We start from the raw sequence: 15188 nt of genomic DNA on the forward strand, positions 1-15188 counted from the left end.
TGTTTTGATCCTTCCAAACTCTATTTCTTAATATGTTCAGAAACATAGAGGAGAAAGGTCTCCATGGAAATGTTCATTGCCTTCATGGCTTAAGTCTCAGATTGATGGATGTCTGTCTCAGATCCACAAACCACCAAGTAATGTGGATGTTTGAGACCGAATGAGGTAACAATACATTTAAGTAATGTTTATTGAACTTAGCACAGAAAAGACACTTACCAAACAAAACTAACAAAAAAATGAATGAAGATAGCTCATATTTATTTAGTGAGCATAAACTAAGTGTAAGATGCACACACAATTGGTAACATACCACATCAATCAAGGTCCTTTGCAGAAACGAAATTCCACTCAGATGGTTTCAACTCAAGCGTCTTTAATAAAGGGACTATTTACAGAGGACTGGGCAAAGTTAAGAGAACTAACCATGGATGCTGAAGCACCCAGGAGTAGAAATAGGCAAAAGCCATTCATTATGATACTTAGGCCTGAAGGACACAAGGAAGAATAGTGTTGCAATGGCCCAGTAAGAGCTGGCACCCTGGAGGAGGGGCCGTGGGACAGAAGAAGGAGGGTCAGATCTATTGCCATAATTTGCTAGAACCAGGACACTTAAGCAGAGAGAAAATAAAGAAGAAAGACCAACTGCTTCTCCTTTTCTCCTGTCTCCTTTCAGTGTGTTGCATTGACCAGAAGCAACCAGAATCTAGCCAGCCAGGGAGTCTGGGTGATGCAATGTGTAAGGATCAGCCTTAGGGCACAGAAGGGGCTGGAAAAGGATAGAGAATGGGTCGGTCAGAGCAAAGAGGGGAGACAGAAAATGGAAAGCAGTCAACACAAATGTGTAATAAGAATTATCTTAATTTTCAAAACTATCTTGTGAGATAAATACAGTTATTCTCATTGTAAATGTTAAAAAAAAAGTGAGATTTAGAGATGGTAAATAAATTGTTCAATTCCTGAGTCCACAGGCTTAATAACTAAACTACTCTAGATGCAGAGTATATGCCCCAAAATGCTTGCTTCAATAATTAATTGATTAAATAGGAGCTATATTTGATGTAATTAGGCATGCACTGTCTTTATAAATATAAGCTAATTAAGCATAGTAATTATTGGTCTGTAAAAAAAAGTGAGATTTAGAGAGAGTAAATAAATTGTTCAATTCCTGAGTCCACAGGCTTAATAACTAAACTACTCTAGATGCAGAGTATATGCCCCAAAATGCTTGCTTCAATAATTAATTGATTAAGTAGGAGCTATATTTGATGTAATTAGGCATGCATTGTCTTTATAAATATAAGCTAATTAACCATAGTAATTGTTGGTCTGTAAAAGAGAGATGACTTTTCTCCCCTGAGATACCAAATGCCACTTAACTAGGATTAGGAAACAACTGAAGGAACATTCAGGATTAGAGTTGAAAGGCAGAGGAAGCGGAGATTCACTAGAAACGAAGAACTCTGAAAGGCAGGTTTTTCTCAGGCAGCCAACAGAGCATAAGTCCTCACTTATGCTGAGTTCCCACAAACATCTTTCCTCCTCATACCTCCGGCGTGATTTAGGCAAACGGTGTTAATCTAGTGCCTGAGCACACGGTTCATGCCCGGACTCTGAGCTCTTCTATGTGCTATTCCCTGGGCCTGAAATACCTTTCTTCCCTTTCTTTTCCTGATCTTATTTTTCAAACTTATTTTTCAACTTATTTTTCAAAGCCATGTTCAAAGCCATCTCCTCTGTGAAGTCCTCCTGAAGGCTGGGGATGTGTCTTGCACTCCTTTGTACTCCTCATGCCTTACAAATAGCCTGAAACATATAAGACACTCCGTGAATGTATTTAAATTAATTAAACTAAGGAGAAAATAAGAATTGGGTTCTGAAGATTGCAGACTTTGGGGGGAAGCAATATAGAGAGACACAGGACTAAAATGGGGTAGATATTAGAGGTAGATCAAATTGATATAAAGAGCCATCAATAAAGCTAATTTCCTATACAGCACAGAGCTGGACTCTGTTCCCTTGAAACTGCCCACAGCACCATGTGGATGTCTGCTCAGTGTCTGCCACCCAAGGTCTCCCTGTATATCTCTTTGTTACTTACTGTTTGAAGAATTATGCACATATGTTTCTTTACCTTTCTCATCTTTACATTTTATCTTCTCTCTTATAATTTACAGCTAAAGTTGCATTGAATCAGTTTGATCACAAATATACACTATTCCTTCCCTAACAGTATGACTACATTTTACTTTTATTTTTAAAAATTTTAAAGAGCTTACTGCCTTTATTCAATGATTCATGAATCAGGCAGCATCCAACCTAACAGATGGAAAGGAGCTCCAAGGAGAGTATAGGCGGAAGGGAGCACGTACAAGGATGTTCTACTAGCAAAAAGTAGATTGGCAGCAATGTCACTTTCCTTTAAGGGATGGGGTCTATCGGGCAGGTTACTTAACTAGAGCTGATTACGCGATTCCTGATTGACTGGTTTAAGATTGCATTTCTGGGAGAGCCGAAACTGTAATTAAGTCTCAGTTTGGTGAGGTGGGGCTTAGCATAAGTGACTCCATTTGGGGCCTGTTGTGTTGTTTTTATCAATCCCCCCCCTGTTTTTTTGGCCACACCATGCGGCTTGCGGGGTCTTAGTTCCCCAGCCAGGGATCAAACCCATGCCCCCTGCATTGGGAGCACAGAGTCTTAAACCCTGAACCGCCAGGGAAGTCCCTCAATTCCCCCTTTCTGATGAGACACTCAGTCTGAGATGTGATCAAAATTTGGCGGTGGCACTATTCCCAGCTACTGCTCTAAAGTTCTCTTAAGTTTTTGCTGGATCTCTGTGGTGTTTACAGGTCGCTACACTGGGTTCACATTCTTTAAGTCAGTCGTTCTCTTCACTCCTTTTCTGATGTTCTAGTTTTATGGAAATCTTTTGCTTGCTGGTTAGTGGTTGCAAACATGCATTTGAAGATTTTGAGAAAATACCAAGCCCCAGGGAAACTACTGTGATTATCATAAGCGGGATAATTCCTAATATCTGGCATGTACTTTGGAGCAGAATGGCTACCTTTTAATATAACCTTTTTATGAGTCATTATTCATCTCAAATTTGACATTATTAAAAGCTTCTTTTGCTCCCAACTCCACCCACCTCTCCCCACACCCAGATTTATATGGAGTTGATTGCTATGTTAGCTAAGGCATCAGACAAGACATGGGAAGAGGCTATGATGATGAATAAGATATGGTTTCTGACACTAGGAAGTTTTGGGCTGTAGCAGGAATAGTAAGAAAAGATGTGCAATAATTGATCTAAAGAATATAATTTTTGAGGTGCAGAAATAATTGCTAGGGTGTAAAGAGATGAGAGAACTCACTTCTGATAAGGAGAATAGGAAGGGCTACATGAAGAATACAACATCTTTTTATTTTTATCCAGTTTTGAAATTGCCATAGACCTTAAGTTTATGAACCAAGGAGCAGATAGGAGAATGATGGGTTTTTTCTTACCTCTTTTAAAGGGATTAGAAAAGGAATGGCATTCAAATTTAGGGTGACGCTGGAAGAAAGGGGGACACAATGCATGCCATAGAGGGATGATTTATAAAGTTGTTCAGTTCAAGGGAAGCAGATGCTCAGAGCCTAACATGACTCAGGAGAGTGATAAATCTCTCCCCTTTTCACCCTGGGCCACCATATTGCACATCAAGAAACGCCATACACGTCATATTCTATGTACATGTAAAACAGTCAGGAGCCTCCAGGAGCCTTTTTCCTTATTGCTTTCTCATGAAATTTTAATACCACAGATATGCTGTGTGTCTTTTATGTACTGTACATATATCTGTGCTTCATACCTAAAAGAGTAAGATTTTTTGTTCCTTCCCTTACCTGCCCCCCATCAGAAAGGACAAATTTTCACTCTCTTGGGAGTGATAGCATCTGTGTTGAGAATGCTTGATGGGAAAGCGTTATCTATTCATGTTAGAGGGGACATCTTTGTAGACCATAATGTGAATGGTTCTGCTGGAGGGGAAAAACCCAGATCCCCCATACCACTTCGAATCTCCAGAGAGATTAGACAATAATTAAGTGATCCTATGACAGGCAAATTTGATTTTGAGTCATTTTAATTTCAATCTCAAATATTAGGTTATCTTAGTTGACATCTAAGTCACACCACAGGTACTGAGAAGAATTCCCACATCTCTACAAGGCTGATGAAACTTTCCTGAAAGACTGTAAATCATCCATCACACGGGCTTTTGAATGTGTAGCAGACTTTAATGAAGGATTAAGGCTGCTGCTCATCCTCAGACTTTCCCACTTAGGACAGCCCCCCTCACTTCCTGATTCTGCATCTCAAGTACCTTCACAAAGATTCATTAGTGTCATTATTCTGAACTGGCAAAGACTCTGACATATCACTTTCATTCTCACTTTTCCTACGAAACTTTTTCATAGAAGAGGTGAGTATAGAGATTTCTTTTCTTTTTTTTTCTTTTTTTTTCATTTTAACAGTTTTTAATGAAAGTTGTACACAAGATTACTTCATTCCTGCATCTTCTCAATTGTTTCTTCCTTATATTTGCCCTTTTCCTTTCCTACTTGGCGAGATTTGGCTTTACGTTCGAGGATCTTTTTGCGGTCTCTGTCCAGTTTTAGTCTGGTGATAACCGCCTTGCTGTGTTGAATGCCCACATGGACAGTTGTGCCATTAGCCTTCTCCCGCCGCACTCGTTCAGTGTAGATGACATACTTCTTCCTGTAAACTTGGGCTATTTTGCCAGTTTGCTGCCCTTTGTAGTGTCCTCGTACGACCTGAACTTCATCATCCTTCCGGATGGGCATGGATCGGACACTGTACTTCTGTCTCAGCTCTTTAGAAAGAGGGGAAGACATAATCTTCCTGCGAATGTGGGAAGGCACATTGAAATGCCTTTTCTGGTTCTTGCTTCGGTCAGAAGTCACAAAGGGATTGGACTTCATTTTGGCTGCTAGCGCTTCAGCGATGGCCACAAAAGGGTGAGATTTATTTTCTGGCTGATGTGAATTGTCTCCCAAATATGCAGAGATTAAAATGTGAGAGTGGTTATTGTTCATTACAGTTTTATTTATTTTATTTTATTTTTTTAATTAAAAAAACTTCTTATTGTAGTGAAGTATATAACAAAATTTTCCATTTTATCCATTTTTAAGTGTACAAATCAGTGGCATTAATTGCATTCACAATGTTATGCAACCAATCATCACTATTTCCAAAATTTTTTCATCACCCCTAGCAAAAACTCTGACCATTAGGCAATAACTCCCCATTCCTCCCTCTTCCCATCTTTAGTAATCTCTATTCTACTTTCTATGTCGATTAATTTGCCTATTCCAGACATTTCATATAAGTGGAATCATACAATATTTGCCCTGTTATGTCTGGCTTATTTCACTTTGAACAATGGTTTTAAGTTTTATCCATGTAGCAATATGTACAAGAACTTCATTCCTTTTTATACCTGAATAATATTCCATTGTATATATATCCTGCATTTTGTTTATCCATTCATCTGCTGATGGACACTTGGGTTGTTTTCATCTTTTGGCTACTGTGAACGATGTTGCAGTAAGCATTGACAAATACCTGAGTCCTGTTTTAAATTCTTTGACATATATACCTACAAATGCAATTGTTGAGTCAGGTGGTAATTCTACGTTTAGGTTTTGAGAACTGTTTTCCACCATTTTATATTCCCACCGGCAGTGTACCAGGATACCAATTTCTCTACATTCTCACTAATACTGTATTCTCCTTTTTTTTTTTTTTATAGCTCTTCTACTGGTTGTGAAGTGATATCTTATTGTGGTTTTGATTTATATTTTTTCTGATGATTAATGATTTTGAGCATCTTTTTAAAAGTTATGGTAAAAAAAACATAACATGAGATATCCCCTCTTAACAAATTTTTAAGTGTACAGCATTAATGTTGTACATAAGCATAAGCACAATGTTGTACAGCAGAGCTCGAGAACTTTTTCATCCTGTGTGACTGATACTCTGTATCCATTGAACAGCAGCTTATTTCCTCCTTATAGTTTTAAATAACATTTTTTTCCATTACGGGGAGTCATGTATCATTATAGATATTTTAGTTAAAAATTGAAGAGGTTCTGTTTGGGATTGCTAGCCAGATTCTCTTTTTTGTTTTTTCTTCCCATTTTTCAAGTATTGTTCTTTGTAATGCCAAACAATAGCAAAACGCTTTCACTTTTCTTTAATCGAATGATCTGTCTTGAGAATAAATTGGTTTTTCAAGGGCCTCTTCAAACATTAAGACTCAGTGGTCACATTCAAGTTTATTAAATATAAAGAAAATTCTCACATAGAACACAAATCTAGACTCTGAAACCTCTAAACCTCTGACCCTTGGAAGATGTCAGTGGACCAGGTTCAGGTGATAATCTAGAACCATGGCTGATATTTTCACCAGCCATTTTCCTCCTTGATATCAGCCAGAGACCTGGTCTATACCATACCCATCAATCTCCTTTCTTGCCTCGATTTTTGTGACATTTGATTATTATAAGGTTGGGAGATTTTATTGCATAAAGTTTAAAGGACGTGTCCACATTGGAAAGGAACACAAAAGTACCCAAGAAACTCTCCACTTTAAAACATCCAGCATTTCGTACAGTGTAATTCCTTCCTTATCCCCTAAAGACAGTTCTGATTCTATCGCGCCAGTCCTTGAGTAACTTCAAACTGCTGTCAGCAAAAAGTAAAAGTTCCGGGCTTCCCTGGTGGCGCAGTGATTGGGAGTCCGCCTGCCGATGCAGGGGATGCGGGTTCGTGCCCCTGGTCCGGGAGGATCCCACATGCCGCTGAGCGGCTGGGACCGTGGGCCGTGGCCGCTGGGCTTGCGCGTCCGGAGCCCGCGGCGGGAGAGGCCACAGCGGTAAAAGACCCGCGTACCGCAAAAAAAAAAAAAAAAGTAAAAATTCCTTAGCATGACATACAAAGTCATCTCAGCCTCATCCTATTTACATTTATGACCTCATTCCAAGCAAGCCTTTCTCTTACTTTTCCTATGTTACTGGGCTTTCCTAAACTAGACTTGTTTGTTTGTTTTTTTCTTTCATTTCTCTGCCTCTCTGCTTGTCATTCCTTCTGTCTAGAAATTACTTCTCATGCTGACCACCAACAATTAACACCTGACACCTCCCTTAACAAGTGTTTGCATAACTAGTCACCCTTCTCTAATGCCCTCATGCTTTGCATGTATCTCCTCCACAGATCTCCAATTTAATGGCAGTTATTTGTATGCAGGCTCGCTCCTGCTAACAGGCAGTCTCTTTTTAAGGGAATGGACAGTGTTAACTGAGTAAAGTGCTTGTGACACTATACATTTATTTATTTATTAGGGCTGAACTATATAAAACTGCTGATATTTAACCATTTTGACCTACAAAAATGACAATACTTATATTATTTATGACCTACCTCATTCTAAAAATACCTCTCAAAATCGTGTCGAAAATACACTGAGACAGACAGTGCGTTCACCAAACATTGCATTTGAACCTCTATTTTCCTGGCTCCCTTGCTACTGGTTAGGGCCTTACAGCCAGGCCTGATCAATAAAGCAACAAAAAGGTGAACAGAAGTGTGTCCCTTGGTGGCTGAAACAGTGAAAATAGCATGTGCATCTTTCCAGGTGCTCTTCTCTTGCTATAATGACCAAAGTGACTGCATGTTCCAGACAGTGCAGCTACAGATGGTAAAACTTTTTACCTTGGGCTGGTAACTGACACATGGCACAAAGCCCTACACCAACCTATAATGTACATAAGCAAGAAATAAACCATGGGGTTGTGTTAGGTCACTGGGATTTCAACTTTAATTTCTGGCGAATCTTACATATAAACAAATGAAACAAAAGAGACAAGGAAATGAGGGAAAGGGACATAAAGATAGAGAAATAAAGACAGGACAAGATTAAACCCAAAGTTTAATAGAGGGATAGACTGGGAGTTTGGGATTGACATGTACACACTGCTATGTTTAAAATAGATAACCAACAAGGACCTACTGTATAGCACAGCGAACTAAAAAGAAAAAAAAAAAAAAAGATTAAACCTGAAGTGCCCGCCAAGAGGCATGATACGTATTTGATTTGGGCTTTTCCTTGTGGTCCCCAAAAAAGAAGAAACACCATCTCTTGCAAAGTTCAATGTCTCCAAAAAATGAAAACTAACTTATAACAGTGCTTTAAATTCTGGATATATATTGAATGAATGAACTTCTTACTATCATTATTTATGTGTATACTATGTATCAGGAAAATAGAGAATAGCAACATTAGCTCTGGAACAATTAAAAGAGTCTTTATCAGAGGGGGTCAGAGAAACCTCTCAACTGTGCTGAGCCTCGCCTAACACTAGATCAATGACTTTTCTATCTCCAGAGGTATTAACCTTGAATTGCCAATTAGCAAATGATTCTAAACAAAAGGATGCTGATGTTTCGATAAACCACTCACTTTGTGCATGCATCTTTAATATGTTCTTTTTAAAAATACCATTTTAGACAATGTTCAACTGCATGTTAAGAAATCCACAACAAAGGATTTTACATTAAAAAATTCTTAGAGGTGAGAATAACACCTCCAATAATTTTGTGAGAATCATAGGTCACAGAGACTGACAGTAAGATATTAATAACTTTATTCTGCAAACTTTTGCTGAAACTAAGACAGTAATTATCTGAGTTGTTATCTCTTCAGTTACACATTTCCAAATTAAGATATAAAGGCAAAATAGTTATGCACTAACAATATGTGTTTGTATAAGCATTTGAATTAAAAGGCGTGTGAGATTATGGATCATTTTTATTATCTTCTTTATACTTTGCTTTTTTCAAAATATTTAGTAATAAGCTACATTATTTTTATAATCAGAGAAATGCATTTTTAAATATATAAAATTAAAACATTTTGGTGTTTTGATCCAGCCTGTTCTCAGTGCTATCTACCCACCTCTCTTCCCCATTCACAGCCTTGAACTTTAAAGACAGGGATCATATCACACTTGCCACTTATTACCCCCTTTACTACCTCTATCTTTCAAAGCTTGAGGACAGAAACTCTTGTTATAAATAAGCTGGATAGGTCTATAAAATACAAACACCTCTGCATTCCCACCAGCAAAGTTCTTAGAGGAAACCACTCCTAGTTTACTTATAGATGCTCCTGCTTCAGCTAACATGCCCCAGCGTCTCATCCTCAGCAATGCAATGTCCCTGTCTATTTAATACAATCTGTTATCTCTTTGCTCAAAGCCAAAATCATTCAAACTCTTCCTATGCCCTTTTTATCCATTACTGAAGCTACACTATTCATTTCCAGAAATGCACCTCCAATTCTGTTACCCTCTTCAAAGCACATGGCATCTCTGCATGGCAGTCAACTTCTCATACAGTGCTTTAACAAAGCAGAGAGAAGAATATGAGTCCTTTTTCATATTAGTTGATATAACATCCGGAGCACCCATATTTTCATTTGGTGTTCAATAAGCAATTATAAAATCAGTCTATCAATAAATTATACCATATTACAATAATCTCTTGCTTTATCGGAAACTTAGGAAAATAAAAGGAACACCTCTGTTCAAACCATTAGACCCTCCATGTTTTGGGTAGACAACATTTGTGTGCACTGCACACACACACACACACACACACACACACACACACACACTCCTCCAGGTAGGGCTGAGTAGCTCACCAAACAGTCCTCATTTCGTCCTCCCAAATCTCCAGTCTCAGTTTCTCCTGAAGTGTAGTATCACAAGTAATTTGTCTCTGATCCAAAATAAAGTCTCTATACTTCCAAAGTTCAGGCCCTTTTGTTTCCATTACTCCCGAGAGCCAATTTATCTCTGCTACAAAGGAGCTACCTGGCTTTTCCCAGAAGAAATGCAAAAGACTACATCATTAATACTTTGATAGAAAGAGCTGGTAGTATATTTAGTTCACGCAACCTTCTGGAGGGCAGTTTTGTGATAAATACGATGTGTTAAACTTCTGCATAAACTATGACCACCAAATTTTACTTCTAGTAATTTATCCTAAAGTAAGTGCAAATTTTGCTTAAAAAATGTTTATTATAAAATTATGATGTTTCTAGAAGAAATTATTAACAGATTTTATTTCAAGATTAACAGCTTTTATTTCAAGGTAATATGCTTATGTCTTTTATTTTCTTCTTGATAGGTTTTTAAAATATATATGAATGTTCCTATAATAAAACTGTAATCAGACATAAGAATTCCGTTTTCTGATCTGAGGATAGGCCTTGTCCACAGGCAATCAGCAGGACTGAGTGACTGATTCAAATAATTTCACCTTTCATGTAAGAGTTTTCCCTCCAGAATCAGAAGAAGGGTGTTGTCAAGCCAAAATTCATTTAAGAAGTATTCTTCTAAAGTAAAAGAAAGCCACTAACTCACACTGCTGTAACAAGCAGGTTTTTTTAGAAAGTCACTTCCCACTTGAACTGTCTGCATTGGGAACTAATTGGGTTTGATTTTCTATGTGTCTCAACAGACCTTCCAGCTCACAGGCTAAGCTGTTAGGTTTGCCTTGAAGTCAGTAAACCTTGGGTCCCTCTGGTTCTCAGTCTGGGCCTTGGGCATCATACAAGCATCATTTACCTTGATTGCCTCAGTCAGCGGTCTTTCCCTTTAACTCACTAGAGCTTCTGGGATATTTTCTTTTTATTCTCCACAATAAAATATCTTTCACAATTGAGATCTTAGAGCCTCAGATAAGAAACCAGTTAAGGTACCTTAGGCCATTTTTCTGTACCTTGAAAAGATATTATTGCTATGATCTATTGTTTTCTTTCAACAAAATTTCCTCTCTGAGATCCCTGTGTATCTCTTGGTGCCTCTGATTATTCCCGATTTTGAATAGCAGCATTATAAATTTAATGCAATAGATATATACTGAGAGTTTGTGCCACTATTGGCATGGAGACCATGTGTGCAAATTGAACTGGTACCCCAAATGTATAAAATGTTACCTTCTAAATATGAGGCCAATATTTTACTTTCAATATTTATTTTACATTAGAATTGCTACAATTCACTTAAGAGGCAACTTGGTAAGGAGGAAATAACCTATTAAACATTTAAGTCATAGGTTGGATCCTGGGTCTGTGGGTTCTAGCGAGTCCCCATAGAAGAAACCCCTATATGAACCATGTAACAGCTTGAAATGTCTCATTTCTGGGAAGGCTTGCATGCTATGTATTTTAAGAGAAAAACATGCAAGACAGTAGTAGAACTACCACTTGTGGAACAGGCACCTGAGAATATCATAAGACATCACTTCTGAAAGTGCTCTCCAGCCATCCTTGGAGGCAAAGCCCTTGCTAGCTAACAAAGTGCTTTATGAATGCCAGAATGTTCAGCAAGACTGGTGGCTCCCTGGAAGTAACTGAGGTTGTAGCAATGATTAGGACAACTTTGGAGCCTTGGGCTATAGCAACAAAGGTATTAAGTGCAGGCTTTCATGGAAGACCTACCTATGTGGTTGTTGACTGAGGTTCCCACAGACACTGAACAAAGTTCAAGGAGGCTGTAAAGTCATGGAGGTGATATCACAGAGTTTGGCACACAGTAAGAAATCAGCATTCATTTTCCTTCCCTTCTCATTCTGAGATTACTTTATGTCTAATATTTACTGTATAATCTACCAATAGCTTTTCTCCCTGAAGCCCCCAAGAAAAATATACTGCATCTTTCTCTAGAGTTATCAAAAAAATCTTCTCTCAGCTAGATACCCTGTTATGTTTTGGGCTAAGAAGTGGGAAAAAATGGCCTTTGGAGTCAGAATACCTGAATTTTTCCTCTTTTACTGTTCTCTAAGTTTTAATGAATATCTGTGTTAGAGTCATTTTTCTCTTATATGAAGAGAACATTGATTATACCAAAGCTCCTGAACCTTGCTCCATCCAAAATATAATGAGAGTAGCTACCGTGTGATTATTCCTGCCATTCTCATTTTTCAGATGAGGAAAAAAATTTGGCTGTTGAAGGTAAAATACAACTGGACCAAGGTCACGTAGCTAATAGGCAACAGAGTTGGAATGTAAACTTCTGATTCTGAAGCTTATGCTCATATCCACTATGCCATACAGCTCCTCAGCAAAGATGGAAACTTATTCTCTTAGGGAACTATCAAATAATAAAAATCGAGTGAACCAAAAGTCACCTTGCTCATTAAGAAGTACACACAATATAAAAATGATAAATCAGTTAACTTTTTTTTACAACCTCAGTGTTCCATGAAGAAACTAAACTCATCAATCTTCCTCCCAACTAATCTTTTCAACATTAATAATTTCTTAAAGTAAATTATGAACTGGGAATTAATTTAATGAGCTTTTCTTCCTAATGACATAAGCCTCATATCATCGTAGTTTCCAAAGCAAATTGCCATTTAAGTTATCAAAAGATGTGGACTGCAGCCCTCTATGGAACTTGGAGCTAAACACAGAATTTAATAATTAGAATTTATCATTGAAGTGGACACTTTTCATTCTCCAAAAAAAAAAAAAAAAAAATTAAGTATGTTAACATAGCCAGCAGCCTCATTTCCTTAGCAATTTAAGGATGTTTGTTTCTTGTCGTGTGTTACCTGCACCACAAAACACATGCTGCCAATATAAAATATGGCTTGTATACATTTTTAAATACACAATTATAATTTTCAATGAGCCCTGTACAAGAGGTATACTGCTTCATGTCATTTGCGTAAGATGTCAGTCAAACTGGCAGCTAGCTCACCCTTTTGCTGTCCTTGATGCAGAGCACAGAATGCTAAATCCCGCACTGCCATTAGTGATGACAATCAGAATAAAAATCAGTCACCCACTTTTAACTAAAAGAAGGAAAAATTTAATTACCTCTGATTTGTCAAATCATTTCACAGAGTAACGATACCATTAATAAACCATATTAGGCCTACAAAGGGACCAGAATTCCCACCATAACATTTATGGGCAAAGCCATTATATTTGAGGAAGAGGAGGATTAAATAAAAAGGTTTGGATACTTTTTAAGTATATTAGTACTTGAAAAGGATTAAATAACTTGAAGTATCATCTTTCCTGTACTATTTGTTCATTTGTATTTTAATACCCACTCTGGACAAGATGTTTTGATAATGGGAATGAGGAAACAGTTTAAAAAATTGAGTTCTTGGGCTTCCCTGGTGGCACAGTGGTTGAGAGTCCGCCTACCGATGCAGGGGACACGGGTTCGTGCCCCGGTCCGGGAAGATCCCACATGCCACGGAGCAGCTGGGCCCGTAAGCCATGGCCACTGAGCCTGCGCGTCCGGAGCCTGTGCTCCGCAACAGGAGAGGCCACAACAGTGGGAGGCCCGCGTACCGAAAAAAAAAAAAAAAAAAAATTGAGTTCTCTCTATGCTTAGGGATGAGCAATTTACCAAAAGTTTATAGGAGAGGTGGAACTATGATGGTGAGGGATCTTGAAACATATGAGGAATGGTTGAGGAAACTGGATTTATTTAGTCTCAAGAAGATTCAGCAGAGGACATGCTAGATGCTTTCGTTTATTTAAAACTGTCATGTGGCAGTGGATTAATAAACAAAACAAAGGCAAATGGTTAGAAGACACCAGGAGGAGACTTCGTAAACATCAGAGTGGTGCATGACTGTCTGCTCAGGATACCGCTGGAAATATCCAAACATAAGTCGAGGCTGAGAACACTATAGGGGGGAAAAGTATTGTACACAAGAAAAAACTAGGTAGATGGCCAGTAATGTTTCTTTCAGTCCCAAATTTCTCTGTTCTAGAGCTTAAAAAGACACAGACATGAAACTACCTGAGAATAATTTTAGAATATGACAGAAATTAACAAATGCAAAAGAGAAAAATTCACACTGAGTGTGAAGTGTTGTCACAGGCTGGGTTTCTTCAGAAGGTGACTGTAAGACTGAGTTTAGTTTGCTGAGTGCTTATCAAGGAGCTTTCCTGGGGACAATCCCTGTAGAAGTGGACGAAAAGGAAATAGGATTGAGCAGAGAGAAAGGTCAAGCTAAGAATTAGGACCAGTGACAACCTTCACCTACTCCAAAAGTTCCTCTGGAGCTCGAATACCCCTTAAGAGCTGTCCTGAGTTTGGCCAAGATGACCAGGCCTCCATACAATTTTATCAGTCATTCACTGGATGTGATTCCCAAACCTTGAGCAAGGTCACTCCCTGCAGCTGAGGTCAACCCTGAAAGAGCAGACAGCTGAAGCCTGTCAGCCAGCAGCACTTCCAACAATTGGGGCCATAAGTCCTGCACGGAAGGGAGATCCGGGGGACATATCATAGTGTCCACCAAATCCACCCTTTGTGCAAATAGCATCCAATTTCTCGATAAACAATCTGCAAGCAACTTCCATAGGATTCTAGCAGGCCTCTCTTCTTAAGTGAACTTTATAATGGAGGAAAGTTAGTGGGACAAACTACAGCCCCTGCAGCAGATCTGTGTCACAGCTGGTACTCATTGTCTCCCTCACAGCAGACCAGCACTCTCCATTCTAGAGGCACCATCGGTAGCAATATTAGCTCACTCAGCAGTGGTAAGTAAAAATCCATATTCTTGGGCACGAGCACATACCCCTTTGCACTGTGTGCCTCTTGTGGTCAGGTCCTGTGAACCAGAAGGGTCAGGTATGCAGGGCTGCTGAGGCCGAGGGCACCCAGGTGTTTCTCATCCCAGGACTCCCATGCCGACCCTCACCCCCAACTCTATCCCCCGAGATCCTGCAAGACTGCGCTTCCTCTAGGAAGAGTGGTCGTGGCGGCAGCACCTCGGGCCCAATTGTGCCCTTCTCTGAGCCTCCCTGACACCTAGCGTGTCCCAGCGCGTCCCCTCCCTGCCCCTCCAGCAGGGGCCCTACTTACTGCCCGCTAAGCTACAAAGCGCACCCTGAGGGCTCCTGTTTGCCTTCCTGGGAAGCGCCACACTCCACCGCATTGCCCTCACCAGGCCCTGGGCCTGGCCCTCAGGTGCCACTCGGGGTATTCAAAAGAGGGGAACATTTGTTGATGCGGAGGATTGGGTGAAGGAGCCAGCTGCCCCATCGCGGGGGGCCGGCGGTAGGGCTGAGTCAAAAGGAAGAGCG

General features: G+C 39.3%; 1 pseudogene; it reads right to left on the minus strand.

The window, feature by feature from the left end:
- Positions 1–4548: 4548 nt before the first annotated feature.
- LOC103072074 (60S ribosomal protein L26 pseudogene) lies at positions 4549–4986 on the minus strand (annotated as a pseudogene).
- Positions 4987–15188: the final 10202 nt, after the last annotated feature.

Source organism: Lipotes vexillifer, unplaced genomic scaffold, assembly GCF_000442215.2.
Source record: "Lipotes vexillifer unplaced genomic scaffold, Lipotes_vexillifer_v1.1 scaffold1035, whole genome shotgun sequence".
Taxonomy (NCBI): domain Eukaryota; kingdom Metazoa; phylum Chordata; class Mammalia; order Artiodactyla; family Lipotidae; genus Lipotes; species Lipotes vexillifer.